At 44.5% G+C, this 14,896-nt stretch overlaps 1 protein-coding gene across 1 annotated transcript in view; it reads right to left on the bottom strand.

Annotated features, from left to right (window-relative positions):
* Gpr39 (G protein-coupled receptor 39) overlaps nt 1–14,896 on the bottom strand; it is a 194,529-nt gene that overhangs the window by 168,625 nt on the left and 11,008 nt on the right. The gene's annotated exons all lie outside the window — the stretch shown is intronic.

The raw sequence follows: 14,896 nt of genomic DNA, 5'->3' as shown, positions 1-14,896 counted from the left end.
GTGTGTCTGCATGAATGTGTGTGCACGTGTGTGTGCATGTGCGCATGCGTGTGTGTGTGTGCACATGTGTATGTATGCGTGTGTGTGCATGCATGTGTGTGCATATGTGTGTGTGCATATGTACATAGGTGTGTGCATGCATGTGTGCATGTGATTTGTGTGTGTGTGTGTGTGTGTGTGTGTGTGTGTGTGTGTACATGGACATGGAAGCTACAAGTCAAACCCCATCCATCTTGATTTTTAAAAAGCTGTCTGACTATCCATTCACTATAGACTGGTAAACCTGTTTTCCCTATCTTGGCTGTCTATCGACACAACAGGAAAGCAAATTAGAATGTGTATTCTTTGCCCAGTGATATAGTCCTAGCAAACTCGGAGGTGGCTAGCTGTCTAGTTTGTGTTTCTTATACCCTTATACCCTTCCTCAGTGTTTTCTACCTTCCTAGCCTAGAGCTTGTAGTTTCCTTGAAACCAAGGATGATGCTTCTGTTCCCTGAAGTGCACCCAGTTTGATGTGTATGTGCCCAGTACACAATGGCTATCCAACAGACACTAGGTCAGTAGGTCAGAGGTCCAGCCTAGGCAGGTAGACTGAGGGTATAAGAACTCAGACTCCTCTAGATCAGGCCACATCCACCCATAGCAGCCTCTTTCTTACAACCCTTGTAGGGGACATAGCAATCCCTACCAAGAGCCTGTCTGAGAATCTGTAACACATAACAGACTCCCCAGAACACCCAGATTCCAGCAAATGGCAGGTGCCATTCCTACTTTCCAAAGGAAGTTACAGACCTTGGGCTGCCTGACTCAGGACATCAGAGAGTTAGCACTACAATGACTATGTGCCCCTCCCTCTTCCTCACTTCCTCCACCCACATCCTCAGAATCTTATCTTCTTTCCCTGAAACATAGGACCCCTCCTACTGCTGCCCTTCGGGAAATCAGGGCCAGTCTGACTGCAGGATGCTGTGGGATACTCCTCACCCATAGGCACAGGCCCTTCCTCTTTCTCTAAGACTAGAAGAAGGAACCCCAACTCTGCCTAACAGGTCTCAACTCCAACCAAAATCCCCACTGTGCTGGCTGCCTATCAGTGGTGTGGGAGCCTGGACTCTCCTCAGAGCCCCCGCCATGTGGCTAGCTGGGTATAACGTACCTGGTGTTAATAACTCTTCTAAAAGGACAGTTCACTTCAGTGTTCTCCTTGAGCCCTAAACCCCAAACCTCAGTTTTCAGAGAGAACCCCAAGATGGTCAGAGTGCAGAGCAGTAGAGAGAGGTATGGGGACCTCACTCAGCTCCAGACTTCTGGAAGGAGACTATTGGAGCCCAGCTGGGGGCTGCCGCCTCCTACTTCAGGGTCTCTCCTCACTCCCCTACCTACCTCTTGTTGTAAGCACCCTATGAGCAGTAAATAGAGCCGGCCTTTCAAACTGTAGGTCGGGATTAGCAGTTCTGCTCAGGAAGTGGATGAAATACAGTTCCCAGTCTCACATGACGGTGGGTGCATATTATTAAATGAAAAATAGGAAGCACATAAGATTTGTATTACCACTTATTAGTTATATAAAATGGGCTGCATTAGGACATTTCTATATGCTTATATATTATATAAAATAGCTTGATCGCATTCATCCCCCACTTCTATGTGTGTGTGGTGGGGAGAAAGCCAGTGAATTGAATTAGGCTTACAGGAGCCTGGGTAAGGGATTATTTATTGGAGCACGGGCAGCATATCAGTGGCTAGACCATGAAGGAAAATGTCTCTCCCTCCCCTAGCAACTATCAACTGTCTATAGATCCTCAGGGAGGGGCGCGCCCATATGCCCCTCCCCTCAGCTAGCATGCTCTGTTTGCCTTGAGTGTGTATAGATATACAGTCTGGGTGGCAAAATAGGATTTTCACAAGAAGTCTATGATTATATCCACAAACGCCTATCACATAACAAAAAATTAAAAAAAATTACTACTAGTTAATAAGATTAATACAGTCAGCCATGTACATAGTTATCAATATTGGGAGAGGTGACACACTACTTAACAGCAGTAGAAACTGAGGCTGAGAGCAAGGGAGAAGGCACAAGAGTACAAATGGCTCCCCAGTATCCAGGGTTCTCCTCACACAAAGCAACAGAAACCTCAGCGCCATTGCAGGCTCCTCCCGCCGCGGGCTCTGGACTAAGCAGAATATAATTACCAACATTACCTGCATCCGACGTTTCCCAGCTACGTGAGGATTGATGAGACATACCACGGAAAATGCTTGGAGCACCCTAAAGACAAGTGCAATGTAAACCCAGAATGCCATTGAACATCCTCATTATTATCATTAAAATGAGCAAAATGGGGGAGAACAGAATCGCGGCGCCTCAAGTCTTAATGGGTGCCGGCAATGTGGATTGTCAGACGCAATTGGTTTCCATGGCGCCTCCGTCTCCGTGGACTGGCGTGACATAAGTAATGGCTTAGGCATCAACTGTTTATTTTGTGATGAAATTCAGCTTTTCCTCCTTGGGGCAGGGTTTTTTTGTGTTTTTGGAAATAAAGCTAGGTTTGATGACAGTCTTCCAAAAATTTATTTTGATATTTCGATCTCCATGGCCAATAATGGTTGGGCCTTACAGGTGTGTGAAGGAAAACATCGACACCACCACTCATCAAAAGTTCCCTCCCAAAATGGGCCTGGGATGAGGTAGTGCGTGAGGCTGCTGTAGCACAGAAGCTTCAGAACCTCTGAGTCTAACCTCTGAGTCTAACTCCGCCTGGAATGAGCTCACAGAAGAGTCTCATTGAGAACACCGCAGAGCTCCCCACCTGCATGCATGCGTGCATGGGTGCGCACCTGTGCACCTATGCACGTGTGAGTCCATATCAATGCGTGCATACGGAAGCAAGAGGTTGACCTCAAGAGTTTTCCATAACCATTCTCTATCTTACAGGGTTTTTTTTTTCTTTTATTAAAATAGAATTTTTTCATACAATGTATTCTGATCACGGTTTCCCCTCCCCCAACTCCTCTCAAGTCCTATCCACATTTGCTCCCATTCAGATCCACAGTTCATTTGTCTCTTATTAGAATTTGAAAAAAAAGGGAGGGGGTGGATCTAAGGAATAAAATAAGATAAAAAACAAAACCTAGCAGAATAGGGCAAAACAAACAGAAGAAAATGATCCAAAGAAAAAGCACAGACACACACACACACACACACACACACAATACATAGATCAGAGACACAAGTGTTCACACACATATATGTGTGTGTGTGTTGTGTGTGTCTGTGATCTATGTATTGTGACACAATACATAGACACAAGTGTACAGTGACACAATACATAGACACAAGTGTACATAGACACAAGTGGCTGGCTAAGTGTGAGCTCCAGGGAGCCAGTCTCCACCTCCCCATGGCTAGGATTACAAATGCTCACCACCACATCAAACTTTGTATGGGACCGCTGTAGATCTGACCTCAGGTTGGCATGCCTGGGCAGAAAGTCCTTCACTGACTGAGCAATCTCCCCAGCCCTGGAGGCTCCTCAAAGCCACCCAGGAATTCCTTCTCTGGGCTGTCATTTGAACTTTGTATAAAAGGAGCTTTCAAGCATGTTTATACTGCACATACAATGATTAAAATGCCTATGTCTATACATCTTTACAATATCAAGGGACTTCCCAGATGCTTGCCCTGGGTGGGTGGGGGGATGGGGAGTCCCAGATCTCCTTTTCTGTTAGTTTGATTTTCCAGACAAATGCCTCGAATTTGTGTTCACTAGCGGAAATCAGTAATCCTTTGCTCAAAATGGAGGCTGGTGGCCCAGTAATTCTATAACCAAGTTCTCTTGATCCTTCGTGCAGAATTCTTTCCATAGTACTGCAAGGTAATTGCAGACAGTTCGCTTTTACTGTGGCTCTTCTACGAACAGAGCTCAGCACTGAAGGTCTCTATGCTTCTTGTTAAAGGTTAAATTGGTCTTTCCCGTTAGTTGTGTCTGATGTGGAGATGATGAAACCAAGGATCTGAACTGATCAGGGATTGATCCTGAATGCCGTATTCCTGCAGGAAGCCGAAGGGATTAAAACCATTCTTTCTTGCAGGTCAGGAGATTGTGTGCATTCATTTCATACTCTGTGACAAGCCTTTGTCACCTATAGAGTTTAAGAATCTTCCCCCAAGGACACTGGACGTTGCTCAGTCGGAAGCAGGCCTGTCTGATATGCACAAACCATAGGTTCCATGCTCACAATGGAATATACTAAGTGTGATTGGCGGGCCACTCTAATCCGGGAACTGGGGAGGGAGAGGCAGAAAGACTTGCAGATCAAGGTCATCCTTGACAATACAGGTGAACTTGGGCTATGTGAGATCAAAGTCTTTAAAAATAACAATTCATTAAAATAACATCTAGGCAGGAAGGATGGCTCAGTAGGTAAATAAGCTTACTGCTATGCCTGATGACCTAGGTTCAATCCTTTTAACCCACATGGAGAGAAAGAACTGTCTCCTAGGAGCTGTCCTCTGACCTCTGCTCAAATGCCTAGGCCTACACGCATGCATGAGCACACACACACACACACACACACACACACACACACACACACACACTATAAAATAAAATGTAACCAACTTCCCCTCCCCCCAATTCTCCCAAAAGACCATTTCATACTCCCTAGAAACTGTGAAATGTTACCTAACAAGGAAAAAAGATGGTGGCAGATACCATGATGATGAAGATCTAAGGTAAGGAGATAGTAATGGCTTTCAAAAGTGAGCCTTTGAGGCCGTGAGATACAGTCTTAGAAGACGATGGAAAGGGATTTGATTCACAGAGATGTCAGCACCTGAATGCTGTCCTCCCCCAACTCAAGGGAAACGTCCTCATCAATACCATCAATACTAGGGTACCAGGTGTGGTCGTTGAGGACTTACTAGATCGTAAGGGCAAAGCCCGTGCATTAATCTTCTTTCTGGGGCACCATTAGCTATCTGAAAATGGATGGATGTAAAGCATAAAGGTTTCCTTAAAATCATAGCTGGGGATGCAAATGACCCATAACGGAGAAATCACATTGGTTTGAGTTGATGGTAAAGGCTCCCATGACATCATAGCATGGAATGTGGTATTGCAGTAGAATCGTGCCAAAAACAGCACAGTGCTAGAGGGGTCAGTCTCTTCACCCAAAGAGACTGGCAGGAACCCATGTGCACTAAGCCCCTCTTCCAGAAGGTCCAGCTCACATCAGCACACAGGACACACCATGCTTCTAGGACACATAACCCTTGGGGAACACACTCAAACCATAGCCCAACAACAGCTCTCAGAAATGTAAGGACTGTATTGGTTTGCTTTCTTCATTTCTGTCACCAAAGAGCTGACAAAGCACCTTGATGAAGGAAGGGGTCAATTTGTCTCCCCGTTCGAGGGCATGGTCTATCATGGTGGGGAAGGCACGGCGGCAGCAGTGTGATGCAGCTGGTCACGTGGCATCCACAGTCAGGAAGCAGAGAAAGATGGATGCTGGGGCTCAGTTCAGCTTTTCCTTTTTATTTAGTCCAAGTCTCCAGCCCAAGGAATGGCACCACCCACATACATGGTAGGGCTTTCCCCTGTTAACCTAATATAGAGACTCTCACAGACACATCAGAGGTTTGTCTTTCAGGTTATTCTGGACCCTGTCAAGCTGACGGTCAACATGAATCATGTGTAAGGTGTGGTGACTTGACTAGGCTCCCATAGAGCCATGAGTCTGAATGCTTAGCTATAGGGAGTGGCACTATTAGGAGGTGTGGCCTTATTGGATGAGGTGTGTCATGGGGTAGGTGGGCTTTGAGATCTCCAATGCTCAGGCTTCATCCAGAGGGGAAGACAGGCTCCTTCTGGCTGTCTTAAGAACTCTCGGCTCCTCTTGCACCATGTGTGCCTGCACAGTGCCATGCTTCCTGCCATGACTGAACCTCTAAAGCTGTGAGTCAGCCCCAATTAAATGTTTTATAAGAATTGTCTTGGTCATGGTGTCTCTTCACAGCAATGAAACACCAGCTAAGACACAAAGACACAGCAAGAAATCCCCTACCTGCATGTGGAAGCAGTACCAAACATTACCAACACTTTGACTTTGCACTTTCTCAGCTACCACAGCTGTGAGCAACATAATTCTGCTGTATCATAGACAAAGTGTCTATAGCATTTTTGTGATTGTCGTCCAACTTGGAATAAGACAGATGAGTAGATGCTGAAAACACTGAGCAGGAAGAGACACAGTTGCTGGCCTTGGACTCTGGTGATCCACCTATGAAGAAGCAGCAGCCCCAAGATCATGAAAGGATCAGGAGACAGGGTCTCTCCTGGAGCCTGTAGAAGTTGTAAGGTCCTACTTGCCATCTCAAATTGGGCCTCGACAAGCTGGTTACCGGCATCCCTCATGGAGACTCTCTGCCTCAGTGGTCCTGGGCCGTGGGAAGTTGACAAGGTCAACCATTGCAACCACCAAGAGCAGTGGCTTCTTGGGGAATCAGCCCCCTCTCCCTCAACTTGTGAGGACAACAGAAAATAACAGCTACTTCAGCTGTCAGAGCTGATGAAGTCTAGTTACAAGAAAGTCAAAGTCTACTCAGATTCAATATGACATTAAACAAAATATTCCTCCAGTTACTCTCTTTTCATTCTTAAGCAATTTTTTTTTATTTCTAGAAAGTAACGAATACATCATCCCCCTCCCACCCCTTTTAACATTTTTGGAAATAGATAGGCTGCTAACTCACTCTGTAGGTTAACCCTAGAGTTCTGATCCTCCCCTCTCTACCTCTTAAGTGTGAGAATTATAGGCATGCAGCACTATGCCTGGCTTAGGTCATTCTGTCCATCAAGCCATTGGCTCTGCATGATCGATAGGCACTCTACCAAGCCCCTCCTCCCCCTACAGCCATTCTTCTTCTTTTTATCTATGTTAAATGTTCTTAGTATCAAGAATGGGATTTTACTTTAGAAGTATTTTTGTCATTATGCCGTTTGTAGTTGCGGTGATAGTAAGATTTTTCTGGCCCCGCGACTCGAACTCAGGCAAGCACCCTAGGCTAGGATTCTAAGTCTAAAACAAGTGCTCCTGGCTAATGCTGTATCAGGACATAACTGGAAAATCCCTGAGGTAAGGCTGCTAGCTAGAATCAAAGCATGCATCTGACCTGAGGCACAGTTAAGGACTTTTGTTTTCCAGGTCAACGGTCAAACTCAGATTGACTCCGTGGTGAGGAACAGCCACTGTGTGATACCATCAGTGACCTGGTGGAATGACTCAGGTCCCAGGCAGGAAACAGCACGCCCTGCAGATTTAGTATTAACTAGCTGCTGGCAGCACCATTTAGGAACTAGGTTGCTCTGCTTCTGGCTCCTCTGGTATCCTTTTGGTTGGGGATTGGCCTTCCCCTCTCTCCCGATCCCTCCTCCCTGCCACTTCCCCCTGAAGCCCTCCATTCCTGACACACCATGTTTCTTTGGCTTATATTCTGTAGTGCTTTTCCCTTTATGCTTTCCCTGCCCCCATCATGGGCCCCTTTCTAGTTACCTGGCCTCTACACCCATCCTCACATAAACATACATATATGAAGATTAGAAACTAGCATCTGCATAGAAGATGATGCCGGGTGTTTTCGTTTCTGAACCCAGGTTACTTGATGTGATCGTTTCCAGTTTCATCCACTTTCCCCATAAATTTCATGATTAGACTTTTCTTTATGCCTTAATAGAATTATGTCGTGTGTATACAACATTTCATTATCTGTTTATTAGTTAATGGACATCTAGACTCATGTTTCTCTATGCTGATCTTTGGCAAACATAATCCAGAACTTACTATGAGGATAAGAATAATACAAAAAGATACTTATTTTTAAAGTGAATTAAGTGAAACTTAAAGCTGCCAGCATACATGTCTTAAAGCCTGACCCGAGTTTCTCTAGACACCGTGAACTGTAACCTAACTTGATGTGTAAATAAGCTCTAACCTACCCTTGCCCCCAAGCAGCTGGACTACAGCCAAGCACAGTAGCTGGGTTTTCATCCACTCCAGGTAGCCAGTTGTACGGACAGAGTTTAAAGAAAGTGAATTCAGTTTTTGCTGAACAACCACTCCTAGTACACACTTCCTCTTTCTGCTCAAGCCCATTTCTTGATCTTGGTAGGAGCAGAGCATTCTAAGCCATCACTGGTCCCTACTGGTGTCCATAATCATAAATACAGTAGGCTCAAATCTGCACAACAACATATTATAATTCCCTCTTAAGACCAGATTGAAGTACAGAGGAGGTAGCTCAGTTGGTAAAGTGTTTACAAGCAATAGGACATCAGCTCATCACCAGTACCTACATTTAAAAAACCATCTGAGCAAGGTGGTAAGGTTGTATTCATATGTAATCCAGGCACTGGAGATGACAATGCTGAGGTTACCTGGGGCTTGCCAGCCATTCTAGTCTAATCAGCCAGCTTCAGGCTGGGAGACCCTGTCTCTAAGAATATGGAACTGAGGACACCTTACACACACACACACACACACACACACACACACACACACACACACACACACACACACACACACTGAGAGAAAGGGAGAGAAAGATAGTGAGCAAGAAAGACAGACAAAATAAAGAATCCTGTATTGTAAATCTTTTCTTCCCATACTTAAGTATTAGGACATAGGACTCATGGTGATCTGCATTTACAACTTCCAACAGGTGGCTGATGCTGCTGGTCCATGACCCAAACCATGAATATTAAGGTCATAGGCAACATCTCTGAAGTAAAGTTCAATTAACCACTCCAGTTACTAACAGTGCTTGAGTACAGGACTAATTGGATTCATAAATAATAACTTTCTTCTATCCTTCATCAAAGGCAATTTTTAAACTTGTAATGCTCTCGATGCCCTATGTGCTGGTTTGATTATACTTGACCCACAAAGAGTAGCACTCTTAGGAGGTGTGGCCTTTTTGGAGAAAGTGTGTCACTATAGGAGTGGACTTTGAGACCCTCCTCCTTGCTACCTGGAAGCTAGTCTTCTCCTGTTTGTCTTCAGATGAAGATGTAGAACTCTCAGCTCCCATTGTATCATGTCTGCCTGGATGCTGCCATGCTCCCGCCTTGATGATAAAGGACTGAACCTGTAAGTCAGCCCCAACTAAATATTGTTCTTTATAAGAGTTGTCGTGGTCATGGTGTCTCTTCACAGCAATAAAACCTTAAGACACCCTATTTAGAGAAAAATCATTCTCCTTGAATAGGGGGAACAGCATCTTATTCTTTACAATCAAATGAATATCATGCACACTTAAATTCACCTACATGCTTGGTGTATGTTACAAAGTGAATCTTACTTTGCAACAAAATAGGGAGATCTGTAGAACTGAGCAGAGAAGGTGAACCCACTCTCAGTGGACTTCCTATAGGAGGCAATTTTACAAGGATTGGGTTATAGAAAAACTCCATGCCCAAGATAGAGCTCAGCCTTGCCCCTCTATAAGCTTCCCTTAGAGTCTAGATTTCTCCCTTCAGTCACCAACACAACCCATTTGTCACCTCTGTCAAGACGATCTTGAACCTGAGAAACATTGACAACCCATCAATTGTCTTTTAAATAGAGAAAACATACAGCTGTCATTTCAGCATGATATTTAATGTTTCAGAATGGCAGGATACAAAAAGTAGACTAATAAATTCTCAGGAAACTACGTTTCTGCTGAGTATATCATGTCTTTCAAAGAATTATAAAGCCAAATAATACATGAAGTCAAATGACTGCGGCTCAGCTGAAATACTTCATAGACTGTTTTATTTCTAAGGTAGGGTGAATTTCCCCACATACACACCCAATTTTATGAGAGTAAGAGAATAGCTTTTCTTTGTACGTGTGTGTGTGTGTGTGTGTGTGTGTGTGTACATGCATGCACGTGAATACATGTTTGCATACATATATGTGAACATGAGGGTACATGTTGAAGTCAGAGGACATCCCCAAATGTTGTTCTTCGAGAGCCATTCTGATTTTTGAAATGGGAATTTCTCAGTGAAACTTGACCTGGATAATTAGACTAGGATAGTTGGCCAGTGACCCCCAGTGCCCTGTCAGTGCTGGGATTGCAAGTAAATGCAGGCAAGCATCACTTTCTAAACATGAATGCTAAGGATCAAACTCAAATGGGATGCAAGGCAAGCATTTCACCAACTGAGCAGTCTCCCCATCTTCAAGAGGGATATCTTTTCTTTAGGAATGAAACCCTGCTGATTCAACTGGACCTGCCTTACACTTGTACATGGCTTCGACTTCTTAGCCATTGACACTTGACAAGCACAGTAGCTACTTAGCACAGCAGCCAGGCCTCCTGATATGGCTGTCAGATTTGGGTAACAGTACTGCCCACCAGCTCCACAGCCACCTTGAAGACCAGTGAAGCAAGGGGAGAAGCTATCCACACAGCCCTCTGCCTGCCAGAACTCCTGACATATGGTAAGTGCAAAGAGGAAGTGGTGTCAAGTTTCTAAATTGTCAGGAGCCCTAAAGTTGGTCAGAAAATGCTAAAGATTATACTCAAAAGATTTCTCCTTGTAAGTCAGACTGGCTCTACAGTGGTATTAAAGTGGGGTGCTCCTCCACAATTTTCTTCCCATGAAAGCTCAAGAGTCAAGATGGAGCTTGCAGAGGAAGGGTCCTGGAAGCATCCGAGCTAACCTGACATTGCATGTTCGCCAAGCATTTATTAACCACCAATTCATGTAAACTATGCTCTCAGGCATGAAGATAGTCGACAGAGACTCAGTACTCCCTACTGAGAGAACAAACTCTAAAAAAGCGGAGTTGCCTTCAGAGAAGAAAAAGGCTTTGTAGCCTTTACCAGCCAGAGGCAGAATTTATCTCCCAAAAAGAGATTTTACACAGCTCTAACAATCTGCCAGACTTCCTCGCAAGAGAGCCTGAAGCCAACACTCAGACCAGAACTTCTTAGTTATTCACGCCTGTTATCCTCTATTTAAACCTAAACCTCAAGTCAAGACCCCAAAGGTGGACTTGGGGAGGTCACGAGATCTCTTTATTTGCTCTCTACTCAATATGACCACATTGAATAACTCTTCCTTCTCTGCTTTCAGTATCACTCATCTCTTTAATGGCTCTGATGAAGCTGGGTGGCCCTGAAAACAGCTTCTTAGGGTGTAGGGCCCAGACTCAGAGTCTAACAACTCTAATGACAGGCACTGCCACACAATAAGGAAGGGGAGCAGGCTGAAAAGTGCAGGGAGTGGAACTGTTTGAAAGGATTAGAAGGATTAGGAGGTGTGGCCTTGTTGGAGGGAGTATGTCACTAGGGGTGAGCTTTGAGGTTTCAAAATCCCATGCTAGGCCCTGTTTTCTCTCTCTCCCTCTGCCAATGAATCAGGATATAGATCTCAGCTACTGCTCCAGTGCTTCATGCATGTCCCCATGCTCCCCAACATGATGATAACAGACTAAATGGTGATAGTTATAAGGTCAAACCAACGCGACACTCCTTGTTGATGACCAAGGAATCTAGGATTCCAAACACCCAGCCAACAGGGCTCATGCTTGATTTTCTTTGTTCTCTTGCTATTAGATGCAGTTTTCGTGCTGAAATATGGAATCCAAGGTAACTGGAATCTGTATTCCCAGGCCACTGTACATCCTATTTGATAACAAGTAATTCAAATCTCTTTATCACCCTAATTTGTAAAGTGTTATACAAACATTTTAACCCCACCACTACCACATGGTAAAACGTTTGTTTATACAAAGATCCTGCATCATTCTCATTTTAAAGTGGAGACACCTTTGTCCTTCATTTCTCTCTGCACAATGTTTTTTAAAAACTAGGCCCATCTCAAAAGACCATTTGAAAAGAATTCAATCAATAGCATACCCTCTTGATCACAAATAGTTTTGCATTGTTGAGACACTTCAATTAGTCTCTTTCTTTGGAACCTTGAACCTATTTCTAACAGAATATAGATATAGATATAGATATTTATAGATATACAGATATAGGAATAATATATATCTATATTTAAAGCCAGCAACAAGGAGTTTATACCTCATCAAACTACTCTTACACTTTGGGGCTCTGACTCTGTCTCTGATCTTTAGACTCAGATTCAAGGTGTCAGGTGATTTAGTTGAACCCACCCAGAAAATTTCCCCATCTGGGGATTTTAATTACTTTTGTCAATCCTTTCTTCAGTGTGGAGATTGGATAAGAATGGTCCTCCATAGTTTAGCACATTTAATGCTTCATCACCAGGGGAGTGAAACTATTTGAAAGGATTAGAAGGATTAGGAGGTGTGGCCTTATTGGAGGGAGTATGACACTAGAGATGGGCTTTAACTTTCAAACTCCCATGATAGGCCCAGTTTTCTCTCTCTCCCTCTGCCAATGAATCAGGATTTAGCTCTCAGCTATTGGTCCAGTGCCTGCATGCATGTCCCCATGCTCCCCAACATGATAACAGACTAAACCTCCAAAGCTGTAATTGAAGCTGTCCAATTAAATCCTTTCTTTCATAAGAGTTGCTTTGTTCATGGTGTCTCTTCACTGCAGGAAACCCCTTATCTAGTTAGAGTTTCACTGAACAACTGGGGCAGTGTTTGATTTGAGGCATCATACAAAGAAGTAGTGGTATCTGATCTGAGCTCTTTCTTTCTTTCTTTCTTTCTTTCTTTCTCTCCTTTTTTTAAATTAAGGCAAAACCACCTCTTCCTAGCCAAAAGAATAGACTATAATCTCTAACATTGGCTCTGGGTAGAGACCCTACATTCTAATTTACCCAAAATATTACATACTATTACCTCTACATCTTAAGAGTTACTCAGTTAAGCCTGTCAATCACCTGGCCAGGAGTCCTCTCTTCCAGAATAGCTGAGATCGCCTGAGAGGGGAAGACAATCCCCTCAATGTGATAATGCCCTTATCCTTCCTAGAATCCAGACCTTGGTGCAGCCTCTTGGAGGGTTTTCACTGAGTAGCCCTACAGAGCCTGCCCCCTTTTCTTAGTTATTCAACAAAGTGTAGCTTTCCCTTTTTCTTCTTCCTATCCCCCATTCCCAATATACACATACTGGCCAAGCTTTCCTCATGCTCTGGGCTTACACTTTACTCTTCTTTGAAGCTAGTCTCTCCCACTACAATTTCTTTCACCATGAGCCTGCTTTCAGAACTCCATTGAAAAATTCATAGTTTCCTTCCTTTTCTTCCTCTTCTTCCTCCTTCTGGCAGCCACCAAGATTTACAGCTTGTCTGTCTTGTTGTATTTCCCTCAAGTTTTTAAAAATAAAACTCACCCTCAAGCTTTCTTCTAAGTCTGTTTGTTTCTTTTGTCAGTGAGACTAAGAACACAAAATAGAGACCATGAATTCCCCAATAACATAATAAGTATGAAAGATCCCTAACTACAGGATGTCCCCTGTATAATCTGGGACACCTGTCCAACATTGTGTGTGGGAGACCACTGGAGGCTGCAGTAGGCCAAGAAGGCCTCATTGTTCATGGATGACCTCAAGCCTCACTTCTTCCCTATAGCTGGTGACAGCCTATCCTATCTGGGGATGCATTCCAAGGGACAGCCATTATTACCAGGGCTATCTGAGTCAGAGCCTGCATCCTATCGCCCTTAACAAGCCAAGCTCTGATTCCTATCCTCAAGAGGGTGGTTAAACACCTAAGTTAGAGTAAAGAGAAGAGAAGAAGAGACGACTCAGTATGGCTACATTGGGAAGAGGAACAAGGAGGCTGAGTGAACCTCCAGCCATCTTCAGGGCATTAACAATAAGTTTAGGTGGAAATAGAAAACAGAGGTATCACTAAGCAGTCCTGGCCACAGTGTACTCCCACCCATCACTGAGCCATCTCGACCTGGCTCCGGTCTCTCCTGCAAGGTGGCCTGACAAGTTGTCCGAACTGTAAGAAACGTCTTCCTTCCAGAGAAATTCCTCTTCTGGCTGGCACTAGACTTAGGCTTTTATTCTTCCCCCACATGAGACTCCTGGGGAAATTCCAATTTCCTGAGGACTAATGCTTCAAATAGTCTTAAAGCCAAAGGAAGGGGCACAAGTGGCTCATTAGAATCCCTATGTCCCTGCCAGAAATTCCTTTACATTCTGGAAACACAACCAGCCCTGAGATTTATCCAATTGGGATGCGGCAAATGCTGTTGCCATGGGCAATGCTGCGGAGGGCCGTGCCATTTTTAAATCCTATCAGTGGCTTCCAGGGACCAGGTCCCCGCCCTTCACTGTGGCAGCGTCTGCAGGTGAACGGTCCAGCTGAGCTTTGGAAACATTAAATCCGAGATCTGGGGCAGAAACATTCTTTCAAACATCACGAAACCTGGCTTTCCACAGGACCAGATGCTGATGCAGGTCACACTGGTGCAGGCAGTACCTGCTCTCTCCTCTTCCGAGGCCCTTAATCTCCTGGCTTAGCCTTGAGTGAGGTGGCTGGGGATGGGATGGGGTGGCATTTTTAACTTAAACATGGAATAAAAGCACATAAATCTGGTATTTTCAAAATGTTACTGCCTCCCTTCTCCCTGAGGCGCTCCTTGGAAAAACGTGCTCAAAGTGTGCAGATGTAACATTCAGAATCCAGCCTTCCCTGCTCAGGTCACAGTACCTGCCTGTAAGAGTCTAGGTAATCAACTTTCTGGTGTCAGGATGCCTTACTTGGGAAGTGAGTTTACATCAAAGGGAATCCCTGTGGTCACAGATCTGGTTTCCACCCATTTGCCTGCCTCCTACCTAGGAAGCCTGGCTGTAGATTTGCTCTGTGAAACCTCCCCCACACTTAGAGGCTTATATAAAAAGGCCCTGCTCTTGCCTTGTGGGCTCTGATTCCCTTCCTCAGACA

The sequence above is a fragment of the Rattus rattus genome, chromosome 10, assembly GCF_011064425.1.
Source record: "Rattus rattus isolate New Zealand chromosome 10, Rrattus_CSIRO_v1, whole genome shotgun sequence".
NCBI classification, from domain to species: domain Eukaryota; kingdom Metazoa; phylum Chordata; class Mammalia; order Rodentia; family Muridae; genus Rattus; species Rattus rattus.
The sequence above is the reverse complement of the archived record's forward strand: the minus strand, read 5'-3'. Positions and strand labels throughout refer to the sequence as shown.